The 13,586-nt window shown below is 43.4% G+C and overlaps 1 protein-coding gene across 1 annotated transcript in view; it reads right to left on the bottom strand.

Annotated features, from left to right (window-relative positions):
* BTBD18 (BTB domain containing 18) overlaps positions 1–13,586 on the bottom strand; it is a 122,500-nt gene that overhangs the window by 76,482 nt on the left and 32,432 nt on the right. The gene's annotated exons all lie outside the window — the stretch shown is intronic.

Consider the following 13,586-nt stretch of genomic DNA (forward strand, 5'->3'; position numbering starts at 1 on the left):
ACGTTATGATGTAGAGAGTCACACCTCAACCTTTACCACCAAAAGGTGAACTGACAAGTTATCATAACCCCGCACTGTGCCCACTCCAGCATAGCATGCAATCATCTATCAACTTCATCTCTCATAAAACAGCCAACATGCATTGTAGTTTGTGTGGTCATTGTTGGTTGCAGTTTTATTACAATTACATGCCTAATCCTCCCTTCATTTTTACAACACCCTGGTATAATTGTATGACCCCGGCCATAAATCACCATTGTGAACTGTCATATATAGTTTGTAATAAATCATATGCTTTGATTGTCATAACACATTGCTTGTCGTAAATCATTTGTACATCATACATTCGTAAATCACCCGAGAGTTCATTGGTCTGCTCTTTTGCAGGTTTATCTAATTTCTTGCCACTTCTGGGTCATAAAATAGTTCTGTTGGTTTCCAAGCTTGTTGTGGTGGGGGAATAGCTTCTCCCCAGAGTTAAGCCCCAACTAGCTACCTTGTTAGTCTCATTTGTGCCCTGCCATCTGGCGGGGTCTGGCCTGCGAGCGCTGTCTCCGTTTGCTGCCCCCTTTTGTCAGGCCTACTCACCCTGCCGTAAGGTATCCCAAAGAGAGTGGCCCTACTCCTACACACCGCCCTGTCGGTGTGTCTCCATAACCAACCATTAAACCCTTACTTATGCACCTGCCTGTTGTCCAGCACTGCAACACTGCTGTTCCTTAGGTGTGGATGGGTGGGTCAAGAACTTCTCGCTGCGCCGCACCCCCAGCTCCACGATGATAACGAGCTGTACGGGGATCAAGACATTGCCGAATATACAAAATGGAAGGGGGGACCAGGAGATCGTTGAGGTTCAGTGTCCGTGCTCCTCAAAATATTAGCAAGATCAATGAGGACACTGTTCCGTGATAATGGGTGCATGTATGTCACCCAAATTGAAAGGGGAGATAAAGACTGTAGTACAGAGGAGATAAGAAAAAGTAGTGAGGGAAAGGAAAAGAGGCAGATGTATATCCCTAGTTTCAAGGATCCAATCCTTTTCCAGGCAGCCGCTGGCGTGGGTAGGTGCACAGGAGCGAGCACCCTTCAGAACCTTACAAAGATGATGGCACAACCAGTGTTGAGTTTGAGGCAGTTGGCTCTAATCAAGTCGGTGACATTGGTCAAGGCATTCTGGAAGTTCGCTCTAGTGGTGTCCGTGTCTTCTGTGAGGGACAGTATGAGCTGGGTGTTGTTAGCAGAGGAGATAATGTTTAGACTGTGGCTGCTAGAGATGGGCGCTAGCGGAGTCATGTGGACGTTGAACAGTGTGGGGCTGAGTGAGGAACCCTTGGGTACGCTGCAGATGATGCTCTTGGGGTCAGAGCTGTATGGTGGGAGGCGGATTCTCAGTGTTCGCCCAGTGAGAAAAGAGAATAGTAGCTTAAGGGCATTGCTATAGATGCCGATGTGGTGGGAGACTGTGCCGAAGGCTACTGACTGGTCGAGGAGAATCAGGGCTACTGACTTGGTGCGGTCAAGGCTGGCTCTGACGTAATCCGTGGCGGCTGATACGAACAGTGATATGCACTCTTGAAATACTTGAATTGCTGATTATTTTTCTTGTTCGGGACAATACTACTTGGGAAATTCTACATCTAATGATATGCACACTTGCCAATTTTGTTGGAACAATTCCAGCTCAGCATATGACATTCACACAGAATACCTACAACATATCAGTGATAAGCAAGCTTCTGTAATATGTTGAAGTAAATTTTACATATCCTGAAATAAATAGCGATAAGCTCACTGGAGTAGTTTACAGTCCTATACCCATGTCTAATATTGTACAAGTTTTCTTCAACAGGGACCTTTCATTCAAACCTTTCCATTTTAACCATCACATCGCAAAGCACATGTGTACCACCTCTTTTTTTTTTTTACAAGCACCAGGTGAGCCTCCTGTCAAATGGAAGACATGGATAGAGGTGTTCCACTAAATGCATGGGCGCTGTTGGTGGGTACAGATATTGACCTGAAAGGTAAAGGTTCTTACTTCAGTACAATTTAGGGTTCTAAGAACATTTACCACTCTATGAACTATCAGATGAGGAAAATTAACTAGGCAAATATCAAGATGCAATGAGATCATTAGAGAAACAATATGATATCCAACCAAGTTTGATTGTCATTACACAATAAATTCTTTACTTGAGAACAACACCAGGATGAGCCCATCGATTCATATGTTGCAGCTCTATGTATCCCAGTGGATGAATGTGAATTTGAAAATTTCACTACACAACTTATTAGGGACCAAATTGTGGTCAGCTGGTGGGCAAGAAAGTTCAAGAAAAATTGCTAACCTTGAAATGCCAATACCTAGCAGAATCAACTCGCATTGTAAAGAACCTCAAAATTTCACAAAATGTTTCAAAAGACCTCAAAAAGAAAGTGCATCAGGAACTAAGTGTTGTAAAAGACATTTTGCCTTCAAAAACAAATACATAGGAAAAGAAACGGTTTACTAAAAAGGATGAAAAGTCAAAATATTTTAAAACAGAAAAATTTATGTTTTAGATGTGTCTTCCCACCCATTCACCCACTGGATGGCCTTGTCAAGCAAAATAATTAACTTGCAGAAATTGTGGGGGAAATGGGCATTTGGCAAAGGTTTGTCAAAGCAACAAAACCAAAGCTAGCTGTATAATTGAACAACATTCAAATGATTTATCAAGAGACAAACAAGAGAGAACAACATATGGCAAATTAGTTATGAAGTGGGAGAGGTGAATGTGTAGAACCCCACACCAACATTTTAGCTGAAGACAGAGTCCTAAATTTTCTCATTGACTCAGGAGCAAGAATGGTTATGATAATGGAGGATTTGTTTATAGATAAATGCGAAGGAAAGGAACTTCCACCTCTTGATAGATGCCTTGTGTAGTATGAGAGAAAGAAAATTGAGCTTATAGGTTATTTTCAACGCGCCATGAATTTCAAAGGTAAAGATATTTTTGTAAAGCTATATGTGGTAAAGAAGGGACTGAACATTTTGGGACGGTATCCACAAGTTCAATTCAGAATGACACTAAGGGGAGAGAAATCCAAGTACCATTAGTAGCCGAAGAAATACATCCCTAGTTAACCCATGGACAAACGTTTTCAAATATGTCTTTAGCAATAAACTTGGAAAATCAGAGGTTTCAAACAGAAAATGGGTATCAAAGAAGGAGCGACACCCGTAAATCATAAATTAAGAAACATACCGTTCAGTGTCAGAGAACATTTGACTGATATTCTCAAGCATATGTGTGATGATAGTGTTATCGAGCCGGTGGAATCCTCTCAATGGTTAGCCCCATTAGTCATAGCAAAAAAGAAAAATGGTCAATTGAGTTGGTATTGATCTGAGGAGTTTAAACAAGAAGATCTGGGTTGACTCACAACACTTCCTCTGCATAGATAACATTTTGCTAATGTTTGCAGGCGCCAGACTTTAAGGCAAAATCAATTTGGCGTCCGCATTTATCCAGACATCTAACAGCATTAGGTTTCTTCAGTGGGAACTTTTCAAGTCAAAAGGATGCCTTTTGGCTTAGCGTCCACTGCATCTTTATTTCAGCAGATCATAGAAAATTTTGAAAGGTTTAAATTAAAAACTTGAACATAGAGGCATAGTTGTTAATGTTGAGAAATATGAATTTAAACAAAAATCTTTAGAGTATTTGGGACGAGTAGTTTCTCAAAACAGAGGAGAGCCACCCTGGGTTAGTAGAAGCCATCACAAAGACACCCACTCATAATGACCACATCTAAGTGTCTTCATTTGTGTGTGTGAAATCTATTCAAAGTGTATTCACATTTTGCATCAAAATAGAACATTTGGCAAATCTACTTAAGAAAAAAAAGTATTTACATGGAATGAAAAATGTGAACTTAAATTGAATGCACTAAAACAAGAAACTGTTTCAGCCAAAGTCCTTGCACCTTTTGATTCCACTAAAAAAATTGCATAATTTCAGTTGATGTTAGTAACAGTGGTTTGGTTGCCATGATATTTGAAAAGCGCAATAAAGATGAAAGAACTGTAGGTTTTGCTTCAAGGGCACTTTGTTATAATGAAGACATTTGCCAGTCAACGCAAATGAGTGACTAGCATGTTGCCGAGCTGTTGAACGGTTTAAGTGTTTATGTGGGGTTGGAAATTCACTCTTAAGGCTGAATACAAACCACTTGTGAATATTCTGATCAGAATTGTGTCATCAGAGCATACCCTAGCATTGCAAGACATTGCTCAAAGTTACTTCAGTACAACTTTGAGGTACATCACAGTGCTAAGGGTAGAATCATCAGAGCAGATCGTCTGTCAAAGTAACCGGTTTCTACATGTATATATGATGCTCCAGGCGATGGAGAAGGTGAAGAATGCTTGACTGCAGCATTTGATATGTATTGTGAGAAAGGTTTTATTATGGAAGAATGGTTTGAGTCTTTAATACATGATGAGAATTTATCACTAATTCAGAAAAATGTCACAGAAGGATGGCCAAAGGAAAAGTCACTACACAAAAACATACAACTATTTTTAAGGTAGCTGAAGAAATGCCACTTTGGAAAAAAATGTAACGAGAGGATTTGTTTCCCCTTCCACCTTAAGAGGCAAAAGAAGCAAAACATGAAGAATATCTGGGTCAAACCATCACTAAAAAGAAAATACACTCAGGGCTGATTTAGAGTTTGGCGGACAGGTTAGTCGGTCACAAACTTGCCGGACATCCCGTCTGACGTATTACAAGTGCATTATATCCGCGTTTAGATACCCTTGGGTATTAGTGCGCGTTACAAATTAAAATTTAATTTCATATCCAATGGCACTTGGAAGACGGCGGACGAGAAATCCGTCACACTTGTTACAGATTAACCTGCCCACCACATTCTAAATCAGGCCTCAGTGTTTCCGTGGCCTAGCATGGACATAGATATCATCCAAGCAGTAAGATCTTGTGTGATTTGTTGAAGCAGTGACAGATGCCTATACAGAGTCTCATCTACTCAAGCCAGTAGTCATACTCGTAGGACCATGGTGTAAGTTACCAGTTGATTTTATTGGCCCCATAGTGTGTTTAAGAAATAGGGTTGTTTGTTGTGGGTGGCAACAACCACAATACTTGTCAGGGTGAACCACAAAAATCACTAAATAAACCTGTGCTCAACCCTCTGATACCTTGACACAAAAGCAGTCAGGCTTAACTTAGAGACAATGTATAAAGTATTTATGCAGCACACACACACAGTAATAAACACAACAGAAGAAAAATTCCAACAGAACTGGAGATATTCAGTTTTCAAGTTTTTTGTGAACATAGTGCCTAAAAGCACAAAGCACCACCTGCCTGGCCGCGTTATGATGGGGGAAAGTCAGAAATTCAGGCTGAATGCAATGCAGATCGGGTCAAGTACAGGGACCAGGTTAGTTCCTCTGAAAAGTTACCTTCTAAGTTTGGTGCGAAGAGTTCTGTCTGTGTTGGAGGAGACTGCGAATCATGGATGGTCATCACTGTAGTGCGAAGAGCAGGTCGGGCGTTGTGAGCCGTCGTTGCTGTAGCACGAAGAGCAGGTCTTGCGTTGTGGGTCACTGCGGACTACAGTCAGAGCAAAGATCAGGTTGTACCAGAGATTCGCATTGGCGGTCATCCCAGGTGGCAGAGTTTTGGAAAGAATCGGCCCGGTCGTGAGAAACCCAAACTTAAGGATTTCCACTGTGTTTTAAATAGTACACTCTGATGCCAGTCAAGGGACCAGGAACTGGAGATGCACTTCTTGAGGATCTGGACTCACTCCAGAAGAGGCCAGAAGGTGCAGTTGCAGGTCCAGTTGCAGCAGGGCAGTTGCAGGCAGGTAGGACTCTGAAGCTTGTTTTGTGCCTGTAGCTCACACAGGAGGTCAGTCAACTGACCTATGGAGTCACTCTGGGTAGTCTGAAAAGGAAGACTGGACCTGCTTGTCCACATCCCAGACGGCAAGGCAGCCTTTCAAGCAGCAGGGCAGTACCCCAAGCAGCAGGGCAGTCCCTTCCACAGAAGGTCAATATTTATACCTGGTGCCAGCCTGTATGGGGAGGCACTCCCTGTCGTCTACCCACATCTGGTTCTGGAAAGGTCTTCTCTTTCCCCTGGTCGTGGCTCTAAACCATCTAGGGGTGTCAAAAGGCAGGATTGGCCTGGTGTCAGGTTCCTTTTTGTGTGCAGAAGGCAAAGCCGTTTGAAGTGTAAGTGGGGCTGGGTACAGCCCCTCCCCAGTCATCCTGCTAGAATGGCCCATCCTGTTCACACCCAAGCCTCCTTTGTATTACAATCTAGAAGCAATACACAAACTCCAAAAGCAGAGCCATACACAGTCATGTGACCCAGGACATTGGCAGAAGTCACAGATGGTTGAGACTTTCTAAAAATGGCATTTTCAGAAGTGTGACTTAAAATCCAACTTAAATATTAAAGATGATTTAAAATTACAATTCAGTTGAATGCAAACAGCATAACTCAATCTGCTCCCTATATGAAGCTAGTACTTATTAAATGTTATAAGGCAACCCAGTGTTAATCAATGGTAGATAGGCCTAACAACAGTGAATTGATCATTGGTTGAGTGTGAGCAGAATTGAAAACCCAGAAAAAGATGAAGTGTGATGCGGCTGAAAGCATGTTGTGGTCGGATCGTACATGTCCCAACATTGTCACTGGGAAGTGTCCATTCCAAGTCATGTGAGGAATACATGCAAGGAAAAAACAAACATAAGGTGTTTTGCTGGGGACGGAATGCACCCTTGCTTCTTAAAGAATATATATGATTTACTCTTTGAACCACTGTAGGCAAAGCAACTGCTGAAAGCAAGCTTCTCTGATGTGTTTACGATGAATCCTTACATGCAATTTAATACTAGCCATAATTGGGAGAAAAATCTGAAAGTGTATAATCTTTAAGACTTGCAGAGTACCAGCAAGCAGTAGGATCTCTCTGGGACATTAACATTCAGTATATAAAACAGTGCACTGGAGTCGAATCACATCAGTGTCATAAGCTAGAGCTGTCTTCTCTGTCTGTGCACCATGATAGTGATTGCTCACACATGGATCTTAAGTGACCGGAAAAAGCAAAGGACACAAGGAAAGCACAAAGATTTCACAAGGAAAGAAATTTGTGGGTAGAAAAACAGATGGAGGGTAGATGAACTGATCTACCCTCTGGAGGGAAAGCTGAACCGATTCTGGCTTGGTTGGAGTCAGCGGCCTTAAGGGGACCAGGTCAAATCCCTCTTTAGTGTGGAATCTGCCTAGCTAACTCAACTTCCTAAATTTTCAATTTTAAAAGGGGAGGATTAAAATACATTATAGCACGGTGGGCATTGTAGAATAGGCAGCAAATGAAAAACCAAACTCCATCCACAGGTTGGAGTACTACCCTCAATGTCAACCTTCTCCGAGCCTCCATCATACTCAGTACAATCGTAATGTCAGTTTCTGCTACTTGAGCCTCTGGGGTTGGATTGAGACCACCGTAGCAGAGGATACAAGGACTTGTGCGACTTAACCATAACAATTCTATTGGTAATGCATAGTGTGCAACTCTTTCTCCATGACCACAACACAATATATCCTCAGCTTAAGGCAGAATTAAGAGCTCCTAACCTACCCTGCCTTCCTTTTCTCTCCATTTAAAATTGATTATTATGTTCCTTAATGTATGGTTAACCTTGCTGGGTTAATGTGTTGTTAAAAAAAAAATCACTGGTGCTCAGAATTTTCTCTTGAAGTGGGGAAAAGTGTCTTAAGGACACCATTATTTAACATCGCTGCCTTGATGTATTTTCTTGGTAATATGCATTTGTTTACTTTATGGAAGTCCCTCTCCAGTAGAAAAGGGGTCTAATGATGCTGCGGGTGAGATCCATTTGGCTTGTGTAGGATGGCAACACATCACTAGAAAGTTCTATATTGCATCCGTGCACATAAAGGAGCACAGAAGATGCAGAGTTCGGGATCTATCCTCTACAATTCTCTCCAGTGCTACTGCTGCATCGGAGTGCTTTTATTGGTAAAATAACAGCATGACTCCGAATGAAGAGCAGGTAGTGTGCACAAATGGTTACTGAGTTTAGAGAACAGAGGAGGGATTAGACCAAAGTCCTGCTTCCCAGACTGTGTGGGTGCTCCAGAGGAGATGGATAAAAACAAAGAACCATATAGAAGAGATAGAATGGGGTCAGACGTGGATGATAACTGACCCCGGTTGGGGGACATTGAGATAAGTCTCAACATGGACGGACAAACATGTTAAGTAAGAAGAGATACAGGAATGACTCTCCTCTACGGAAGCAGATAAAAGCATCTCAAATTAGATTCAGAGGGAAGAAATGCTTTTCCATAAAACTATCCCAAGCTTTGCAACCAATGCAATTCTGAAAAATACAAGTTTGAAGAAAAGGGGAGGGGACTGTGATCGTGGTATGTAAAGCAGTAGAGAGGTCTAGGAGCATCAATACTGTTGTATTTAAGGTCTGTATTGGACAAAGATTCCTTTCCCCCCTGAGCTATTTACCCAAAGGATCAAAATTAGCATTCCCTAAGATATCATGTCGTAGTTGCCACCGAAGTATCGGTCAGCTCTTTTGAACTATTCCCATGCTCTGCTATGGCGAGGCTATGACAGCGCATCAAGACCCTCCTGAAATGCTTACCATGTATCAAGTCATTGAAGCACCATAGAGATTTTATGTTGTTGTTTCCTTTGTGTGCATCACAAACTTCACCGGTTTCCTATCAAGCAGTGGGTCAAGTTCACTCAGAATGCTGCACTCTTTTGCAATGTTTTTCTTGACTCTCCGAAAGCTAGCATTGTACATCATTGATCGAAGCAGACATGGTCCACAAGCTAGCAGCGTACATCACTGATCGAAGCAGACATGGTGCAGAAGCTAGCGGTGTACATCACTGATCGAAGCAGACATGGTACAGAAGCTAGCGGTGTACATCACTGATCGAAGCAGACAAGGTACAGAAGCTAGCAGCGTCCATCCCTGATCGAAGCAGACATGGTCCACAAGCTAGCAGCGTACATCACTGATCGAAGCAGACATGGCTCACAAGCTAGCAGCGTCCATCCCTGATCGAAGCAGACATGGTCCACAAGCTAGCAGCATATATCACTGATCGAAGCAGACATGGTTCACAAGCTAGCAGCGTACATCACTGATCGAAGCAGACATAGTCCACAAGCTAGCATTGTACACCATTGATCAAAGCAGACATGGTCCACAAGCTAGCGGTGTACATCACTGATCGAAGCAGACATGGTACAGAAGCTAGCGGTGTACATCACTGATCGAAGCAGACATGGTACAGAAGCTAGCAGCGTCCATCCCTGATCGAAGCAGACATGGTCCACAAGCTAGCAGCGTACATCACTGATCGAAGCAGACATGGTTCACAAGCTAGCAGCGTCCATCCCTGATCGAAGCAGACATGGTCCACAAGCTAGCAGCATATATCACTGATCGAAGCAGACATGGTTCACAAGCTAGCAGCGTACATCACTGATCGAAGCAGACATGGTCCACAAGCTAGCAGCATATATCACTGATCGAAGCTGACATGGTCCACAAGCTAGCATTGTACTTCACTGATCGAAGCAGACATGGTCCACAAGCTAGCAGGGTACATCACTGATCGAAGCAGACATGGTCCACAAGCTAGCAGGGTACATCACTGATCGAAGCAGATTTGGCACAAAAGCTAGCATTGTACATCATTGATCGAAGCAGACATGGTCCAAAAGCTAGCATTGTACACCATTGATCAAAGCAGACATGGTCCACAAGCTAGCGGTGTACATCACTGATTGAAGCAGACATGGTACAGAAGCTAGCGGTGTACATCACTGATCGAAGCAGACATGGTACAGAAGCTAGCAGTGTACATCACTTATCGAAACAGACATGGCACAAAAGCCAGCATAGTGCACCATTGATCAAAGCAAACATGGTCCACAAGCTAGCAGTGTACATCACTGATCGAAACAGACATGGTTCACAAGCTAGCAGCGTCCATCCCTGATCGAAGCAGACATGGTCCACAAGCTAGCAGCATATATCACTGATCGAAGCAGACATGGTTCACAAGCTAGCGGTGTACATCACTGATCGAAGCAGACATGGTACAGAAGCTAGCGGTGTACATCACTGATCGAAGCAGACATGGTACAGAAGCTAGCAGCGTCCATCCCTGATCGAAGCAGACATGGTCCACAAGCTAGCAGCGTACATCACTGATCGAAGCAGACATGGTTCACAAGCTAGCAGCGTCCATCCCTGATCGAAGCAGACATGGTCCACAAGCTAGCAGCATATATCACTGATCGAAGCAGACATGGTACAGAAGCTAGCGGTGTACATCACTTATCGAAACAGACATGGCACAAAAGCCAGCATAGTACACTATTGATCAAAGCAGACATGGTCCACAAGCTAGCAGTGTACATCACTGATCGAAGCAGACATGGTTCACAAGCTAGCAGCGTCCATCCCTGATCGAAGCAGACATGGTCCACAAGCTAGCAGCATATATCACTGATCGAAGCAGACATGGTACAGAAGCTAGCGGTGTACATCACTGATCGAAGCAGACATGGTACAGAAGCTAGCAGCGTCCATCCCTGATCGAAGCAGACATGGTCCACAAGCTAGCAGCGTACATCACTGATCGAAGCAGACATAGTTCACAAGCTAGCAGCGTCCATCCCTGATCGAAGCAGACATGGTCCACAAGCTAGCAGCATATATCACTGATCGAAGCAGACATGGTTCACAAGCTAGCAGCGTACATCACTGATCGAAGCAGACATGGTCCACAAGCTAGCAGCATATATCACTGATCGAAGCTGACATGGTCCACAAGCTAGCATTGTACTTCACTGATCGAAGCAGACATGGTCCACAAGCTAGCAGGGTACATCACTGATCGAAGCAGACATGGTCCACAAGCTAGCAGGGTACATCACTGATCGAAGCAGATTTGGCACAAAAGCTAGCATTGTACATCATTGATCGAAGCAGACATAGTCCAAAAGCTAGCATTGTACACCATTGATCAAAGCAGACATGGTCCACAAGCTAGCGGTGTACATCACTGATTGAAGCAGACATGGTACAGAAGCTAGCGGTGTACATCACTGATCGAAGCAGACATGGTACAGAAGCTAGCAGTGTACATCACTTATCGAAACAGACATGGCACAAAAGCCAGCATAGTACACCATTGATCAAAGCAGACATGGTCCACAAGCTAGCAGTGTACATCACTGATCGAAGCAGACATGGTTCACAAGCTAGCAGCGTCCATCCCTGATCGAAGCAGACATGGTCCACAAGCTAGCAGCATATATCACTGATCGAAGCAGACATGGTTCACAAGCTAGCAGCGTACATCACTGATCGAAACAGACATGGCACAAAAGCCAGCATTGTACATCATTGATCGAAGCAGACATGGTCCACAAGCCAGCATTGTACATTATTGATCGAAGCAGACATGATCCACAAGCTAACATTGTACATCATTGATCGAAGCAGACATGGTCCACAAGCCAGCATTGTACATTATTGATCGAAGCAGACATGATCCACAAGCTAACATTGTACATCACTGATCGAAGCAGACATGGTCCACAAGCTAGCATTGAACATCGTTAATCGAAGCAGGCATGGTCCACAAGCTAGCAGTGTACATCACTGATCGAAGCAGGCATGGTCCACTGCAGCAGAGTGCAGCAAGACGAAATGAGTAGGACAGAACCAGGGTCAGTAGCGGGGTACACTACTGAGTGATGTCGACAAGGTGCGCTGTAACAGAGTGGACCAAGATGTAAAGAGAGCAACAGAAAATGGGATTCTAGCGGCGTACATCACTGATCGAAGCTGATATAGGCTGCATGCTATTGTCGTACATCACTGATAGAAGTACACATGGCCTATTGTGAGAGATCTAGGAGGGGCAACCTAAAGGCTAACTAAAGAGTGAATAAATGCTGCTCCCTTAATGAATCAAAAAGGCATCAAACAGATCAAGAGAGCATTGTTCAAGAATTGGCAGCCAGCCATAATCCTTAAAAAATGTGTACAGTCTGGAACCAATCGAGACGTGCTGCTTATCAAGCCGAAGGTAACAAAAGTTTGCAAACCAATTATAAACAGTCCTAAACAAAGCCCATTTCAATCCTGTTGCATATATATATTGTTATGTATTTATCTTCCACGTGCACTCCGTGCTCGTGGAAGATAGTGTTCTCTTTAAGAATTGTTATGTTTTGCTGGGCGAGTGGGATCACGGGGAGAATTTGGTCATTAATTGATAACCTGTGACATGAGAAGCTGCATTAAATCTCTTCTCTATAAACACAGTTGTCCAAGTGTTTTATTTAACGGATTCAACTTCCCTACACTGGCGATGAGGGGTACGATCATGCACAAGGAGAATAATCACGTGAGATTATTTAATTTATTTTACTTTCGACCGCAATTATCGAGCGGTGGCGTTCCTCATTTGGAAATTTATTCGACCGCGTAAACCGAGCGGTGGTGTATCCATTATTCCCTACAAATCCTACCCATTACTCTGTTATTACCCATTTCTTCATATAGTTCCTTCCAACCTAAGTAAGTGGAGGAAGTGTTGAGGCTGGTTCTTAAAACCAATGCCTCCAACTGCATGGCAGAGTCATAGGGAGCTGAATGCCTGCAACACTCACTGTTGACGTTTGATTTTGAACAGACCAAAACATGCTATTATCACACTCCTCTTGCATAAAGTAACAAAAACCCTCTCGTATTAAATAAATTAACCACCCTGCAACCAATCAAAATCTGCGGTGAAGCCATTTCTGTAGAACAATCAATTGTTTGTGAAAGCCGACGGATGCCTGCATCAGAAAGGAAGAAAGACACGACTGGTACGATGGAAGGTGGTGCTGCAGCAGGCTCCATTACTTATTTTAGCAATAGTGCAGTTTCTTGAATTCTCTGAGCATATTATATTAAAATGAGGACTAAAAAAAAAATCTTTTTTTGGAATTGTGCTGAACCTGGACAAAGTGCTCCTTGCTGCAATGTCAACGGCTCTTCAGGTGAGCTGCAAGATGGTCCTCACAGTGCATGTTTGCAGGAATGCTGTGGTGCTCTAGTAACCCAGTCACACTGTAAAAACTGTTGCCCACCCTTCCACATGAACATAAATACCCCACATACTCATGAATGGGGGGCTTAGGTGAGTAGCGTGCTGAAATGAAGTAGCAGGCGAGGCTGTAGTTGCGGTTGAAGAGGTTTATTCAAATAGGTTGATAAGCACTCCAGCCACACACGTCAAACCACCACCAGGCTCCCGCGTAGTTCTTATTAGGAATCTCTAGTCAAGTCAAGTCAAGTCATAACATTTGTATAGCGCACTACATACCCATAGGGTTTCAAGGCGCTTAGGAAGGGGAGGAGGATTATTTGTCAAATATCCACGTTTTAAGCTGCTTTCTGAACGCTAGGTGGTTCTGGGTGAGGCGAA

The sequence above is a fragment of the Lissotriton vulgaris genome, chromosome 1_2 (assembly GCF_964263255.1).
Source record: "Lissotriton vulgaris chromosome 1_2, aLisVul1.2, whole genome shotgun sequence".
Lineage (NCBI taxonomy): Eukaryota > Metazoa > Chordata > Amphibia > Caudata > Salamandridae > Lissotriton > Lissotriton vulgaris.